This window comes from Lissotriton vulgaris, chromosome 1_2 (assembly GCF_964263255.1).
Source record: "Lissotriton vulgaris chromosome 1_2, aLisVul1.2, whole genome shotgun sequence".
Lineage (NCBI taxonomy): Eukaryota > Metazoa > Chordata > Amphibia > Caudata > Salamandridae > Lissotriton > Lissotriton vulgaris.
The window spans coordinates 273,964,876-273,983,295 of record NC_141686.1 but is presented as its reverse complement, the minus strand read 5'-3'; positions in this window follow the sequence as shown (position 1 = coordinate 273,983,295).

The window sequence follows — 18,420 nt, the reverse complement described above, 5'->3', positions numbered from 1 at the left end:
ACCTCACCCGCCCTCTATACCTTTTGGCGTCTACGTGATCCCGGTAGCCCAGTCTAATTTTAAATACCTGGGGATCCGTATATAGAGAAAAACGGAGGACCAGTTAGATGGCAATATCTCCAGGGCCATTGCTGACCTCCGTGGCAGTATCAGTTTTTGGACCTCACTGCCTTTGTCAGTCATGGGCCGCATTGCAATCGCCAAGATAGTGATGCTACCTCGCTTATGGTACCACTTCGTGAATCTGCCCATATGTCTCCCGCACCGAATTTTCACAACAATAAATACGTTACTGACCACTCTTATATGGGGGTCGGGCAGACAACGGATTAGTCTGCGCAAACTACAACTTGGTACTAAACTAGGGGATCTAGGTGCCCCTGATTTTCAAGGGTATTATTATGCCAGTCAACTCCAATGGTTGTCTTACTGGCTGGAGGAGCCTTCACGAGATCGGTTGGACAATGGAACAATTAGAACGGGGAGAACTACATAACCTATTGCTACCCAAAAGTAAGATACCAGGGATGTGCCACCCACTGCTTCGCACTGCCCTTCTCTGCTGGAACTAGGCACTAGCTTACACGTCATCGGCTGCCATATGCAGGTAATATATCCCCTTACTGGTCATCCCAACACCGCAGGGAAAACTTACGAAACATACACTACGACACTGGACGGAGAGCGGAGTGGAGGAGATAGGCAGTTTCTTTGGAGATGACTCGCTGCTAGACCATCGCACCTTCGTTCAGGTGACTGGGACCGCAGACAGACATTATTTATTACATGCCTCTGTATCCCACTATATTAGGATGACATGGGCACCGCAACGCATTAAACCATAGCAACATGAGCTAGTACACCTGATACACTACATGGGGGCAGAGGCTCACTTAGTGCGCTGGCTGTATACAGGGATTAGAACACATGCAGCGCTGTCCCTTACCACATTACGAGAGATCTGGTCGCCGGGCACGGGGGAGGAAATTACATAAGCTACATGGCGGGTGATCCTGGAACACCCAAAGAGGGTCTCACGAAATGTGAAATGTGAAATTTATCCAAACTATGGTTCTTCATAGAGCATATCTCACCCCGGAGAGAATACACGAGATGTTTCCAGACGCCCCCATCATTGCCCGCGATGCAGGTTGGATGAGGTGGGCCTCTTACATATGCTTTCGACATGCCCCCAGCTGGGCAGCTATTGGAGCGAGATATGCCAGACAATAGGAGAGGTTTCGCAGATACAGGTAAAGGAGAGTGCATTATATTGTTTAGTGGGAGCTCGCACACGTCCCAAGCCGCTAAAAACCAAACTCAGATTTGTGGATCTTGCCCTCCTTTTGGCAATCAGGATGATTATGATGAGATGGAAAACCTCAAGAGCGCCCAGGGTAGAGACATGGTGGACGGAAGTGGTGAGGTGGGGAAGAGCAGAATGCATTGCTATTAGAAAAAAGGAGGAGGGCGGGAGGCGGAAAATTCCCATGGCAATGGACTGGGAGGTTATGCTAATGGAGTTAGAAAAATTAGACCTACCGCTGCCCCAAAGGGAATGACAGCACATTATACATGGAGTGAAGAGAGCTGGGTATAACAGACGCCAAGATGGAACAGATGTTTTTTGTATATGTTTTTTATCGATTATCAGTTGAAGAACCGGGTCTTAAACCCAGCGGCGCCAGGGGCACGCCCAAAGTCTTCGGATTAACCTGTCTCTGTATACAGAGACACGGAATACTTCTGGGTGGCGTCAAAGACCAAATTTATTAGCTGCAGCTAGTAACAGTGATCCTAGAAGTACATCACGGTGTAAATTCTCAGGAGACTGCTCAATTTTGCAAGGCGAGACATCACTTTTTAAACACAATATGCACATTATAAATGTACACCCACTGCACAAAATTCTAGCCAATGAGGTTCATTTTCAAACAAAGTATCACATGACAGAAAACTCAGTTTGCAAGAACCCAACCCAAAGTTAATTATTAGGAATGTCCTAAATTCAATCTCCACAAGCCAGACAAACCCATAATTGAAAGCACAATGCATGTAATGAAGAAACATAGAAAGGAAACAATGACAGATAACGAGCAAGATAAGGCATGTGTAAAGAAACTAAAAGTTAACGATGTCCTGAACATTGATTGGCAATCTCAGACCACGATCAACCAGGGAAATTGGCTTAGCAGGGTCAGTTTCAGGTGAAGGAGTCAGGTCATTACAGTTCACCTTAGAGTCAAGAAAGGACCTTGTTAATGTATACGTGTACGAAAAGGCCAGGCCGCTTTATTCGTTCGACCACATTCATCGGCCCACGTGATGGCAACACAAAAATGGAGGCACGGACAAAATGGAACCCATATTCGAGACGAAGTCTCTGAATACGTAATGGACTCGCTAGTTAACGTGACAAATTTACTCCATATTAGCCGAACTTACTAAAAACAGTACGGCATCACCAAAATCGTGACGGAACCATAACCTCATGGGACGAGATAGGATTTACAGAACTTCACATGGAATAAGAGTGGTCATCACCGTGGAGTGGAGACTGAATTATTGAGAGACTGTTAACACCTGGGACTGGGGGCGGGGGAGGGATTGTTGGGGAGGGAATGGGTGGGTATGAGATATGTCCTGTCACTAACGGATGACTGCGATACCATGCATTTATCCATACATATACGGTCTGGATTACGTGATACTGTCCTTTATTGCGGAATGGGGGGTTAAATTGAAAAATCGTGATGTATTCCATGCCCAATACTTAATGATTGATGCTATTGCACTGAATGTACAATCACGAATAACGTTTTTGAAAAACCCATGCTGACCCTCCCCTCTAAGTACAATGTACCTTCCCTTGCCCGCTCTGCAGCACCCAGAACCCAAGGTTATCAAGTAATATCCCTACCAGGCATCTTCCCATGGCCCCACCACTCAGTACCTGGAACCAATGCTGACTTTCTTTTTTAGGCCGCAGGCATCCTTGCTGGGTCACCCCTCTCAGTACCTGGAACCCATTCTGAGCCAATTCTCAGCACCAAGCACCCTTCCTCGGCCCCTCCTCTGAGTACCTGGAACCCATGCTGATCCACTCGTCTGAGTACCTGTAGCCCACACTTGTTCTATCAACTCAGCACCTAGAATCTATGTCGAGCACCAGACACCTTTCCTTGGCCCTTCCATGCAGCACCTAGAACACATGCAGAGCCACTCCTCTCAGTTCCAGATACACTTACTAAGCTTTTACTCGAGTTCCGCAGATATAACCCAAACTTCTTTCCTAAGTACTCTCCCTCCTTCACAAGACAGTACCTAACTAACATTACTCAAATTTTTAACTTCTTCAACTACACTACCGTTTTCTGGCCATCCAGAAGAAATTTAACCAAAGGCAGTCTGCCCACACATTTTTATCACCAGCCCTCTCATAATATTGGTACTACTTCGAACATCAGAATAAATCAGGAATCATCTTATGCTACACAAGAAGAATTAAACTGATCTTTGCCCTGAGTTGAGGAGGATCCGTCAATTCAGTGCAAATATCAGTTCAATAGCCCTTTCTAATTCACTGTTGTGAAAACCTATATTTTTCCAAACTGTGTGCAAGGTACTGCACTCCATCAACTTCAATCTTATATTTCTCTCTTTTTACAGTGCATCCTTTTCCTTTTAAGATCCCTAACACTGTATTAAAAGCAGCCTCATGCACTTCCTTGCTCACACCGAAGACCAAAATGTCATTTATTTAATTTATTTTATTTATTTATTTATTTAATGCCATTTGTAGAGCGCGTACAATTACCCTTAGGCGTCTCGGCGCTGAAAGTGCATTGATGTCTCACCATGATCAGGAAGTGCGGAGCTATGAATTACTGATTGAATAACCAGGTTTTCAGTTTTTTTCTGAACTGAAGAAGTGTGGAACTTGTTTTTATATGGTTAGGTAGGGTGTTCCAAAGTCTGGGGGCCGCAATTGTAAAGCGGCGATCGCCCCAGGAAACTGTTCGGCTGCGTTGAACCACTAGTTGGTAAGAGAGGTGGATCTGAGCGTTCTCGATGGATTATAAGGAATCAGTTGCTTTTTAAGGAAACGTGGTCCTTGATCCTGTAATGATTTGTATACCGTACACAGAGATTTAAATTTGACCCTGTTGTGGATGGACAGCCAATGGTAGTTTTTGAGCTTGTCCCAAATGGGTACAAATTTGGGTTTTTTAGCCAGTACGCGAGCGGCAGCATTCTGCACGGTCTGCAGTTTTTTGGTAACTCTGCTCTGAGCATTGAGCAGCAGACCGTTACAGTAATCTAGCGATGTGAGCACTAGGGAGCTGACTAATGTTTTAGCTGCTGAATCTGGTAGATAAGGTGTGATTTTTCTTACCATTCTGAGCTTGAAGTGGGCATTGGCTGCCACCTTGTTTGCATGGGCCATGAAGTTAAGCTGGTCATCGAAAGTAACACCTAGGTTTCTGACTTTGACCGTGGGGCAGGGAGGTGTGCCTAGGGCCGATGGCCACCAGGTTGCCGACCAGACCGGGGAGAGATTACCAAAGATAACCACCTCCGTTTTATCGGAATTAAGCTTCAGGCAATTCCTTGCCATCCACTCGCCAATAGCAATCATCCCACCTTGGAATCTCTCTGCCACCCTCTGACCATCGCCCTTTATAGCCAGCACCAGCTGCGTGTCGTTGGCGTATGAGGTTAGGCTCATCCCGTGTGCTTTGATGACACTAGCGAGGTCCGACACGTATATATTAAATAGTGTCGGACTTAGGGATGAGCCTTGAGGTACCCCACACGGTAACGACAGGTCAGCCGACTGGAAGGGGCCCAGTGTAACCGCCTGGGTTCTGTTGGCCAGAAAGGAGGCAAGTAGATCCCTAGCGGTGAGCTGAATGCCCATCCTCTCGACATGGTCGACCAAGATCTTATGGTCAACCGTGTCGAAAGCAGCTGACAAATCCAGGAGAACTAGTAAAGCAGTTCCTCCTTGATCACGAATGACTCTTATATCATCAGCTGCTTTGATGAGAGCGGTTTCTGTGCCGTGGTGTTTGCGGAAACCGAACTGCGTATCATCCAGCAGATTGTTGTTTTCTATATAAGCTGATAACTGCTGGTTCATAGCCTTTTCTATAACCTTTGCTAGGAAAGGGAGACTTGCTATAGGGCGGTAGTTTTTTAATTCACCTTTATATAACCCAGGCTTTTTGAGCAGAGGTTTGATCAATGTATTTTTTAGTGAGTCAGGATAGGATCCGGATGCCAGAATTGTATTACAGACGGTGGTGATAATGGGGATGACTGTGTCTGGCACAGTAGCAAGTACGAAAGTTGGGCATGGATCCAGAGCTGAGCCTGCTTTAATCGTTTTTACTATGCTCTTGACTTGGTCAGTGGTGAGGGGGCTAAAACAGGTCATGTTACTTTTAGGAGTAGTCATGGGGGTAGTAGCACTACTACTGGCCTGGTCTAGATTAAAGGCTTGATAGATATCGTTGACCTTTGCAAAAAAGAAATCTGATAGGGCATCACATAGAGTTTGCGATGGGGGTGGGTTAAGATCCGGGGCATTTCCAGCAAGGGTTTTGGCAATGTGATATAACTGTTTACTAGAGTTTTTAGCAGTTTCTATGTGGCGTGTGAAATAGTCTTTTTTAGCTGCTATTATCATAGCTTTGTACGCAGCCAGGGCTTTCTTATATTTTTCCTTATTTCCACTATGATGGAAATTGGGTAAATTCGGGACCTCTTTAAATTGTAGATTCATGGTTCTTTGAAATACTGAAGCAATGGGACCTAAAACAAATGCCACACACTTGAATCAATTTGCTCTCTCAGGAATGACAAAGAGGTTAGTGGTCCACCATCAGGGTGCAGGGTGATTTGGTGATAAGCTGACGTCCTTGATCGCTGTCAGCCTTTCTCATATGGTCTGTCTAAATGATAGATTTTAGATTGCATAGGTCAATGCATAGCCTGAATACCCCATTGGCCATCTTATCCAATAATACAGCACCTAGCCACTCAGAAGCTTCTCAATTATGCCTTCTTCACACCGCCTCAAGAGCTCTTGATGTAATGGCTCAAGCATCACTGGTGCACATTTCTCACTGTGTCTGCTATCAGCTCTGTACCTTCTTCAAGAATTATTCCATGGGAGAACTCCTTCTGTAATACAAAACCCCTTCTCACCAGCTCTGGAAATCTATCCATCCAATCTTAGGCCCAGTTTCATTTACCTTGGCATCATCAGCTCCAAGAACTTGCTCAGGGTGATTGGAATCAAGTTGAATCTGTAGTTTACGGTACTGGGGACACCACAAGAGGAAAGACTCATGTATTCGCCTTGAGCTGAATCTTTATCCTCTCAAATTGTAACATTGTCCTAAAATATCCCATCACATGTATAAGCTTGTTTCCGTAGCCCGCAAGTATAATATCTGGCAGATTCAGCTTACATCCTTCAAACATGGGTAGGTCATTTATTGCGATTTCCTAAATTGCGATGCATTTGAGTAACTGCAAATTGCAATTCCTTAAATGCAATGCAAGATGCTTTTTAAAATAACGATTTTGCTATTTGGGTCCGCTATTTACTGAGAAAATATACCAGATGGTAAATAGCGAAAACTGTGAAAAATACACTAAAGTGCATTTTTCAAAGTTGTAGGTTACACACACACATTGCCCTTTGGGCATGTGTGTGTGCAACATGTGTGCACGGAACAATTTCAGGGGTGCAACAGGGTGCCCTTTTGACACCCTTGCACCCTTGAAATTGCATACGCAATTTGCGAGTACCTATTGTGTACTCGCAAATTGCGCATGCAATTTCCCATTCATTCCTATGGGCCAGTAGGCCCATAGAAATGAATGTGAAGCCATTCCTTAATTGCGAGGCGCTATTTGCGAGTCGCAATTGCGGAATGTTTAGGAATCGTAATTTTTATAGCTATTCCTACATGCATAGGCTTTTTTTTATTCCTTAATTGCAATTCCTTAATAATTACAATTAAGGAATTGCAAAAGCCTTTGTGATGCATGTGCGAGATAGTCCTGCAGATCACCAAAGGGATAGGTTCACAGATAACTCAAAATGGTATTCCTTAAGGCCAAAGGGGTCAGGGGCAGAGGACATTATTGGAAACACTTTTTGGGGCACGTATCTTGTACTGAAAATCATTGGGGGTAGGATTCTGGGGGAATCACTAGGAGTAGAATCACTAATCTTGACCTTCCAGTGCAGGCGTGACAAAATGTCTCCTGTGACCACAATTGAGTTTTGTTTTACTTTAGCTTTTCTTTTGATTTTAACAGTAACATATTTTTCTCGTTCTTCCCACCCTACAGTTGCTACATAAGGGCAAAGGGACAAATTTAAATAAAACAATATTAGTAAAAGTTAGTAGTATTAGGTTGTTAAAATGTGGCCAGATTATAATTTGTTCTTTACAGGCTATTTCCGCTGCTTCAGATATGTCTTTGTCACTCTGAAAGAATTTCTAAAAGGCCTCCGCTGTACTGACACCAAAAGCAGTCTTGTAGCCAGACTCAAAACCGATGCACCCTGAAAGAACCTTAGGGCATATTATCAAGGACCAGTGTTAAAATTATCGCCATTTTATCGGCAGGAAACTGATGATAAAACGTCGATAATGGGCTTGATAATACGCCCTTGTTAATTCCCATAGAAGCCCATGTTAACATCAGAACCTGGCCTTCCATGGGAATTACCAAGGGCGTATTATCAAGCCCATTATTGCCGTTTTATCTGCAGTTTCCTGCAGATAAAACCGCGATAATTTTGCCACACGGTACAAAAGGGGGGCAGGGTATGCTCAGACGTGAGTCCCTTGCTCACTTTGCCACTGGATTCAAGCAAGCCGGGCTGAAGACGGCTGGAATGCCGGAAACCGGTCCTCGGAAGCTTGTTTCCGGTCCAGGGAAGACATGGCTTGGCAGTTCGGGCTGGACTGTTCCCATGAGGCACAGGGTCAGACTGATTTGCATATAGCCATGTCTGAACTGGGGTGACAGAGTGGGCCAAAGAACGGTGATGGATTAAACCCAGATCTTTTGACTGGGTGTGAGTGTTTGATTGATTCAGACGCTCCGTCCATCACCACCCGCTTTTGTACCGCTTTTGGCCGCCATAAGTGTGGCAGGGTATGCTCAGACGTGAGTCCCTTGCTCACTTTGCCACTGGATTCAAGCAAGCCGGGCTGAAGACGGCTGGAATGCCAGAAACCGGTCCTCGGAAGCTTGTTTCCGGTCCAGTGAAGACATGGCTTGGCAGTTTGGGCTGGACTGTTCCCATGAGGCACAGGGTCAGACTGATTTGCATATAGCCATGTCTGAACTGGGGTGGCAGAGTGGGCCAAAGAACGGTGATGGCTTAAACCCAGATCTTTTGACTGGGTGTGAATGTTTGATTGATTCAGACGCTCCGTCCATCATCACCCCCTTTTGTACCGCTTTTGGCCGCCATAAGTGTGGCAGGGTATGCTCAGACGTGAGTCCCTTGCTCACTTTGCCACTGGATTCAAGCAAGCCGGGCTGAAGACGGCCGGAATGCCAGAAACCGGTCCTTGGAAGGTTGTTTCCGGTCCAGGGAAGACATGGCTTGGCAGTTCGGGCTGGACTGTTCCCATGGCACAGGGTCAGACTGATTTGCATATAGCCATGTCTGAACTGGGGTGGCAGAGTGGGCCAAAGAACAGTGATGGATTAAACCCAGATCTTTTGACTGGGTGTGAGTGTTTGATTGATTCAGACGCTCCGTTCATCACCACCCCTTTTGTACCGCGAACGTGTAAATACAGCGGGCTGTGAGTACAGACGGTGCCATTTGCTTCTCAATCTTAGCTGGGGGGGGGCCTCAGACATGTAGACCTCGGCGCGCCCCACCGCAGCTTGCACCTCTTCACATTATCCGGGGGAATGTCTCCCATTCCAGTAAAATGTGCGACCCCGCCACCTTAGGATCTGGCACCCTCTGACTGTCGCATGGCACTATCTCCCCAAAACGATAACACCCCCACCCGCCGCAGGATCGCCACATCAACAGTCAAGTGAGCCCTCCTTCAGACAGCGCAGTACACTCCAACTGCACTTCGCCAACACCTGCAGGGTCAGAAAAACAGGGCGGGCAGGGGTGCCGAGCCACTTCAGCGGGCCTCAGTAAAGTATGGGTTCGGACAGGTGCTTCAGAAGTGCCCGCTGGTGGGGGAGAAGCGGCGATGCTGGTCAGTACTCTCGAAAAGCCCACCCGGACAACGTCGGGACGGGCTGCTAGTAATTAATAAAATAAATACAAAATACAAACCCTTCAAAGGAATGGGTAATCCCTCTGCCCATTCAAACATTGGCTTCTACGCTGAGACAACAAGTAGGAATGTGGTAAACAGATTTATGAGGCAAAGCAGAGGACTGAAGGTACGAGATACATCAAAGAGGGATTGTGCAGCTGAGGAAATGAATGTCTTGTGGGTGACTGGGACCAGGGGGTCTCAATAATGGAGCTTCATTACAATAAAAAGTGCCTGACATGGCCTAATGAGGGCCTATTATGGGCTGCTGAAGGACGAACTGAATATTTATATTGAGGTTTTTGGTTCCAGTGGCAGTGTACCTAGTAACCACTGCTAGCTCGAGCTTGTCCCTTCCCTCCAAGTGCTACACAGGGGCTCCAGCGGCCTCATTAGTCGAGGCGCTAATTGGAGAGGAAGGTCTGCTCCCCTCGCCTCCCCAGCCCGCTCCGTCCACACACTCACTGCTCCGTGTGGCAGTAATTATGAATTGACTTAATTTACTCAGCTGTGAAACTGGCGCAACATTTCGATTCGCCAACGTTCTTATGTCACGAAGGAGGACGCTCTTCCCTCACCATCTGAATTCCCGTCTCTATGGTTTGACAGTCAATGTGTCTTCTGCCCAAGTCACCATTGCTGTAATGGGCCGAGTGCTGATGAAACATCTAAACAACAGAGGGGGAAATGGACGTGGCCTTGTGTTTATTTATGAAGAGCAAAACATTAGATAAAAGAATCAGATGGAAGGACAGGTCACCCACCTAGCAGTGGAAATTAACACATGTAAAGTCTGAAAGAAGTTTCTCTCAATAAAAATAATTCTATCCAAATAAAATGGGTACTATCGAAACAAGCAGCACATCTGGAATAGCAGGTAGACTAAAACCAGAGCAGGGAAGGACCCAGGGAGGATTAATGTCAATCCGGCACCTGGAAAATACGAGACCGTTGAGAAGTTAGCACTCCGCCTAGTCATGGGACTTTTATGAAAATAAATGGATCAAGTTTTTCTTTAATATAGTTTCTTGGGAGATGAAGGAGTATTCGAAATAGAGAGCAGGTTCTTTAATTTAGGGATTGTTGCTCTCAGAGACAAACCACCAAAATCAACCTGGATCCACGACTGGGGGGGTGGGGTGTGGGGGGGAGGTTCAGGTTCCTAACTGAGATCTTTACCCAAACTCTGGGGGCCCGATTCACAGAATGAACTTAAGACTCAATCCTAAACTTACTACTATTTTGGTATTCACAGAATGCACTTACTATTTTGGCATTCACAGAAGTTAGGAGTGTGTCTTAAGTTTGTCTTAAAACAAACCTAAGACAGAATTAAGTTAGGATTTTGTCTTAAATCTGCCTTAAGTCTGCCTTAAGTCTGTCTTAAGTCTGTCTTAAGTCTGTCTTAAGTTTGTCTTAAGTCTGTCTTAAGTCTGTCTCAAGACTAACGTAAGACAAAATCCTAACTACCAAAAGTAGTAAGTGCATTCTGTGAATACCAAAATCGTAGTAAGTTTAGGATAGCGTCTTAAGTTCATTCTGTGAATCGGGCCCTGGGTTCTTGAGAGTCGACAGGTCTGAAAAGATCTGGGAGAGGCAGGAAAGGTCAGGAAGGGGCCTGATTTTAGGTATGATTCCATGGAAGCCTTAAAACTTACATATAGATCCGTCATTCGATAAGCCAAGTGTAGCCAAAGATCCGAGAAGTGATAATACTAACTGGACCCCCGGATGAGCCTCCAGGGCATGGACCTGCCAGCAGGGGGCGCCTCATGGTGCTTAGCCCGACTGGGCAGAGAAGAGGCTCAGAAAGGGGCTCAAGCAGACACAATCAGATAATCTGAGGCATCCAGGTGCCATGAGGCGAGGCTCAGGGATGGCTCCAGGGGCTGAGACTTGGGTCCTCAAGGCACACACAGGGGGTGATCTGCAAAGATTACAGGTGCTGAGAGGAGGGACAGAGCAGGAGTTACAGATACTAAAAGGAAAAGCTTGGAGAGGGTACCTGGTGCCAAGGGGAGTGGCAGGATCAGCATGGGCCACTGGCATTGAGAGGGGAGTCATGGGAGGTTGCCCAGTGCCTAGAGGAATGGCTTGGCATACGTTCTTTGTGGTCCTGGATTTTTGACCCATTGGTATGAATGTAAATGTTCAATAATATTTCTTGTTATTAGCTGGGTCATCACCAAGGGGAATTTCTTGCGATCTGATTTAAATAACCCTGTTCTTTTGGGTTGAGGGGGCCCCTCGTTCATGTGCTAGCTAAGATCCTGATGTTTGCAAATAGAACCAAGATCCCGAGAGGGCTGATGGGAAAAGGCAACGCTTCTTTGGAGTGAGAGTTGTGAAAGAGAGATCAAGGCATTAAATACATGTATTGCCCCTCACCTGCTTCTAACCATTCAACATGAGTGATAGGAGTGAATTTAATAAAGAAGATGCCAGCAACCCTTGCACACCTGCTCAGGTAGGCAGAAGGTTCTTTAATCTCGTGGCACATCACCTGATGATTGTGAAGTCCTTGTAGGCCTTGGTTTCACTTTCTCCCATCCTCTGCCTCCCTTTACTCTTGTAATAATGGTTTGTGTTTCAATACCACGCCTGCTGATGCGTTTCGTAGTATTGTACACAACCGAACTCTCACTCGAGCATTGAACACTGCAGAAGGGCCCTGCAGCAGTACTTATGTCACTTAGAGGTAGGTTGTTCTCAGCAGAAATCATGGGGATGAACTGACAGTAAAAAGGTTACTGCTGAATTTTTCTGCTTGTTTCCACTGCCACTGGCCTCTAGTCCTTCGATGGAAGTAAGCATGAGACCTGAGATTGCTAAGGGGGTTCTATCTGGAGAAACTTTAGGATTGTGTGATACCTGATTGTTGGATTTGGCCCTTTTTGCAGGTTGATCCCTGAACTTTTTTCTTTCCTCCTAGCCTTTTTCTGACATGGTGTTGGCGGTTCTAGGACTCTGGGCACTTTAGCAATGCTGTCCAGTATAACGTGTGTGTGCTCTCTATGATAAATATGGTAAAGATCAGTCTACACCTGTTTGGCATATTTAGTTTACCTGTCAGTCCCTTGTAAAGTAGTATCTCAGATACCCAGGCCAATGAATTAAATGCTACTGGTGGGCTTGCAGTGCTGATTGTGCCACCCACCGAAGTAGTCTTTCAAACTTGTCTCAGGCCTCTGCCATTGCAGGGCCTGTACACGCAGTTTTACTGATGCTGTGACTTGGCACCAAAAGTGTGCACCATGTCTGTGACCCCCCTTTTACTGCATGTTAGTCACCCCTATGGTAGGCCCTAGCTAGCCCTATCCGCAGAGTGCCTTGTATGTAGCAGGTAGGACATGTACCTGAAGTGTGTGACATATCCTGGTCACTGCTGTGAGGTTGTTCTCTCATAGGAATGCATTGGGGATTCTCTGATAAGTGTTTCAGTGGTAATTCCTGATATGAGAGTAGCATTGTGGTCAAGTTTAGAAAATTTGGAATGGTAATAATCAATGCTGCGCAATGGTGTGCGCAGATTTATTATACCTATTTTAGAAATGCCACATTTAGAAGTTAGATACATTACATTACATATTGATATGCAGGTGAATTACTAAAGTTGAAGCTTATTTTTTCATTAGATATATACATGTGCAACTACATCGTCCTGATGATGGTCCTATGGATCGTGTAGACCAACGGAGGACCGAAACGTCGACACTTTATCACCATTTTGCTAATATGTTGTAATTGGAGTGCACACAAATACACGTATGACTGTGATTTTCTCACATATTGTGGTATTTCAAAAGTCCATAATTTCGGCAAAAGGTGATTTCACACTACTGTAATCAATTGTAATTTTCAGTTATGTGTGTGTTGCCTAGTATAAAGAAAATATAATGAGAAAAAAAGTAAACACAATGAAAAAAACTTGTTTTTTGATACAGTCTGCTATTGGTAGTGGTTGATTGTTTCCTGCACAGAGCTAATTGATGATCACGAAGGTGACATTGTTTTGAATAATGATATTGAATCAAATGATTCCTTGAGGGGCAATTGAATTCTGTTATTACATTTAGAAGTTGGCATTTCTGTGTGCTATGTGTCTGCATGCCTGATGTAGATTGCATGTCTGGCTCAAGGAATGACAGAGGCTGGTGAGGTGTGTGTGGCTCCAGGGAGGGCAGGGTGAGTCAGCGCTAGGCTGAATGGGAGATCTGCATTTAGAGTAATGGGAGGAGTAATCCCCTGACCCTGAATAGGTCTGTGCCTGCCTGGGTGAATGCTGGCTCTGCTCCCTGTGGTGGTCTGATGACCGAGCCCCCCACCTGACAATAAGGAAGAGGAGCCCTGTAAGCAGAGTTCTCCAAACCCCCTCAAAACCAGTTCAGGCTGGTTAACCCAAGCCCTGTGCCAAGGGTAGACAAAGAAAAAGGTTGTATAAATATTGAGGCCGTGACCCCATGTAAATGTTGTGCTTTTTTGTGCTTCCTTGTGACTACCTGCTGCCGGGCCCTAGGAGGAACCGCTACGTGGGACTACCTCCCTGCTGAAGGGCCCTGTGAGCTGGCCTGCCTGGGCCCAGCCTTTGCCCTGGACCAGTTGGGGGCATAGCGCCTTGTGGGTGCTCTATCTATTGTCCAGGAGGAGTGCTTGTGGCTGTGCAGCGCTGAGCTGTGATAGATTCTGAGGGAATCCTGACATGGGGATTCCCCGGCATTGCGTGGGAAGAAGGAACCCACCCCGTTGTTCTATGCCTCTTTAAGTGGGAGTCCACCCTGCATTTATACTTATCTAATAGCGGGAGCCCACCTTGCATTTGTGCTCCCTTTTAGCGGGAGCCCACCCCACATTCGTGGTGAATTTACGGTGAGAGCCCACCCCGCACTTTGTCTGGGGGCGAGGAGCGCCAAGAGGACCGGAAGACAGGCCGCTGCCTGGTTGTGCCCGGGACTGAGGAGGTCCCACTTGCCCAACTACGACACTGGAGAGACAGAGTCTCATGACAGCTCTCCCAGCCTCCCACGGAAGTCAAAAGGTGAAAACCTGTTTGGAGGCGGGACCTCTCCGTGTGGAGAAGGGGAAGCCCCGCAGGCCTACGCTCTGTGCTGAGGGTCCTCCCGTGTGCCTGCCAATGGTGGCAGAGCACCGCGGGCTCACCAGATCCTAGGGTGAGGGGGCCGGAGACTCGTGGGCCCCCCTGCCTGAGTCCTGCTGCATCCAGCAAGGAATCAAAGGCCCCGGTGATTGGGGCTCCACTGGAGCCTTTCTCTTCTTTGTGTTGTTGGGCCACGAAAGAACCAGGAGAAGCCCTGGTGAGTAGCGCAGAACGGAATGGTATTGGCGCTCCCTAGTGCATAGTGGTGCCAAAGTAACTTTCCTCAGCTGCGCCACAGTTGCTGGCAGCTGCAACGTGGGGCAATTTTGTGTTAAGAGTCCCAGAGTGGGACTCAGGAGGCACTGCGGTGCCAGGACTATTTCTCACAGCGGCACTGCGAGAGCGGGGGCAGCTGCAACAGCTTGGCATTTCTTTTTGAGCTCAGGTGGCACTGTTGGTGCTGGGCCAATCAGGGGCATTTTCATTTCAAGGTGAGGAGGAGGTGAGCCCCCAGTGCCTTGCACACCTTGCTTTTGCTGCATTAGCAGCCAGAGGGCCAGTGGCAGGACCTACAGTAGAGCCCTAACATTTGGGACAAAAGGGAATTTGAGCCCCACGAAAGGCCCGTTGGCCTGAGGTAATTTTTATGATGATGCCTAAGGTTATACTTTAGTGTTTATGCATAATGTGTTTATGTTGATCATTTATGTATAATGTGTTTTATGCCTAATGTGATACAGACATACTGGGCCCGATTCACAGAACTAACTTAAGACAAAATCCTAAACTTACTACCATTTTGGTATTCACAGAAGGCACTTACTCATTTTGGTATTCACAGAAGGCACTTACTCATTTCGGTATTCACAGAAGTTAGGACTCCTAACTTTAGGACTCCTAAATACCTTCTGTGAATACCGAAAGTCTTAAAATTAGGATTTTTCTCAGTTTAGTAGTAGTAAATTTGAGAAAAATCCTAATTTTAGGACTTTCGGTATTCACAGAAGGCATTTAGGAGTCCTAAAGTTAGGAGTCCTTACTTTACTACTACTAAATTGAGAAAAATCCTAACTTTAAGACTTTTGGTATTCACAGAAGGCATTTAGGAGTCCTAACTTCTGTGAATACCGAAATGAGTAAGTGCCTTCTGTGAAAATTCCAAAATGAGTAAGTGCCTTCTGTGAATACCAAAATGGTAGTAAGTTTAGGATTTTGTCTTAAGTTAGTTCTGTGAATCTGGCCCACTATGTTTATGGTGCAGGTGATATTGCCAAGTACAAGTATTTTACCTGTAGTCACTGATTGGTTTTTATAAGTGCTACTAGTGATTTCTAAAGGATTTGACAGTGGCCCGATTGGCCCTGTCATGTGTATATAATCCCCTGTATATTATTGCCCAGTGCCAGTTGGCACAGTGTGCATTGTGTGATTATGATTCTAATGTGTTTTGGATAATACAAAGGCTATTTTTATATAACCTTGGTTGGAGTTCCTTTTATGGTGTGCCTAGTGTGTTGCTGCTGTGTGTGTGTGTTGCAAAAATGCTTTACACATTGCCCCTGGGATAAGCCTGACTGCTTGTGCCAAGCTACCAGGTGGGTCAACAGGGGTTATCTTCAGCGTATAACTCCCTTGCCCTGACTAGAGTTGGTGGTTACTGCCTGGCTTAGGCACTAGCCCTAGCCAACCAGAAATCCCATTTCTAACACTGAGAAATGCACTGTTGCACCACTCCTCCTTCTACCGCAGTACTCTTAGTTTGAGGCTGGGCATTAGCATCCTACTAAACGATACTTACTTTATCGTCCTCAGAAGGATGTGAGTTACACACACATTTTTTCAGGAAGCTTTTACATTGCTGACCTGTCTACTCTTCGTGATTCGTATTACCAGCAGGTGAAGAAACACACAAAATAAGCCTTGTGTTAATCACAGAAAAAGTTACTTTTGTTGTTAGTAGAGGTGTATAATACTAGCCATCAAATGGCATCACTGGCACAAAAGTGACAACACCCCCTTGTCACACCCATTGTGATCTATTCCCTTCCCACAGAAATTCTGATAAGTTTCAGACATTTCACTTAATGCAAAACTTGCAAGTTGTGACTGCAAACTGTACATTTCCCAAGACCTATTTAAAGAATTGCCTCGTAGGAACTCAGGCGGTCACACAAAGGTAACCTCACGTCTAAGGAGGTTATAAGAGCCTGGTGTTTGTGTGACTCTTTGAATAGTGCATATATGTGCATGGCCCGGAACACATCCCACAAGGCTTGGATGGACCACGCCCCCTTTGGTGCGTATTCCTTTACTCCCCCTTCTTAATGCAACAGACCCCAAAAAGGAACAGCAGAATGTAAGACTGTGGGTCTTCCTGGAAGGCTGATACTGATCCACACAGATGACCCAAGAGCACATGGCCTGGTGTCATGTTAAACCACACATGTAACACACGGAGGGTATCATTGCACTTCAGTGAGGCATGATGGTACCAATGCCAAGATACTTTTTAGGCCTCAACCAGTTGCTTGCACAAACTGGTTTATGGCCTCAATTGTGATACTTGTGAATGTAATTCAAAAGTCTCCTTACAGTTCTAAATCTCAATTTATCACTTTCCGGATGCTCGCCATGTTGGGTCATTCACCTCCCACCATATACATTCAGATCATAGGTTGGCTCTTTTAATCAAATAATTGTGCACAGCTTTATCGGAATTCAGTCTTTTGTCATTCCTGTGATTTAAAAAGTCCATAAATATACTTTACAACAAACTTGAAATTGATCAAACATTTCAGTCCGTCATTACTTCCATTTCTTCAACAACACATCAACCCCTTGAGATCTAAACATTCCTTCTTCAGGAGCAAAACAATTTTCTAAAAAGAAATAACACAGAATCTTGAACCTCTTACATCAGCTATTAATCGACATGAGATTCCGTCCCAAAGCCTTCTATGAATTACAATATGCTAGCGCAGCGCGGTGCAGCAAGTCATTTTGGTCTGCTGCGTTGGTTTAAAAGCACAGGGATGCGACATATTTACAACAATATGTTGCATCTTTGAGCTTTCCCCTGCACAAACGCACAAACTGGTGCCATACGCAGATGCAGGCACCCTTACACAATGGTGCAAGGATGCCTGTGTCGCAGGGATGATTGCAGGAAGGTCTCCCTTCCTGTACATAAACAATGGCCTTTTCCAAATTCTATGTGTGCTGCATTAGCACACACAGAATTTGTAAAACATCATTTATTTAAAGGATTGTTTATGTGCAGGAAGGGACACCTTCTTGTACATAAACAATTATTAGAGGTAATTTCCTCGTTCAATATGTGTGCAGAATGCAGCACGCATTGAAAGAGGAAATCAACAAGGAGAAATGATTACATTTCTCCTCGTTGCACCTTCCGACACCTCACCAGGAGATACGTAGCATTCAGGCACATTTTCAGATTTACGATTTCTTTTAAATCTGGAAATGTGTCTGGTTCCATGGGTGTTGCATGGGAACACCCACAGCGCTGCAATACCCATGGTATTCCCCATTCACACAAAGTGCTACATGTAAAGGGGCCGTATTTACAAGGACAGGAAAAGCCGCGCAGATTGGCTATTCCTGTCCTTGTAAATATGAGGCAGAAAAATGCGCTCCCAGTGCGTCCTAAAAAGGACGCACTGGCAGCATAAGGGGCTTGTAAATCTGTCCCCCAAATTCTACAAAAAAAGTTATTTAAGTCAGCTCCAAATAACCACTCAGTTGTAAGACCATCTATACATTTACACTCTCTGTGTAACAGTTTGCGGTCAGATCAGATCCTCCCGCATGGGTCTGATAGCACCACTTCTCAATCTTGAAATATTAGTTGTGCAACTTTACGACCAGTTTCTTCAAGGTGTCTTCACTCACCAGAATGGCGACCGTTCATTAAAATGTTGGATTTGTGTTTGTGAGAAGTTAGCCTGGCATATGATGTCCACTAGTTCTAGTGGG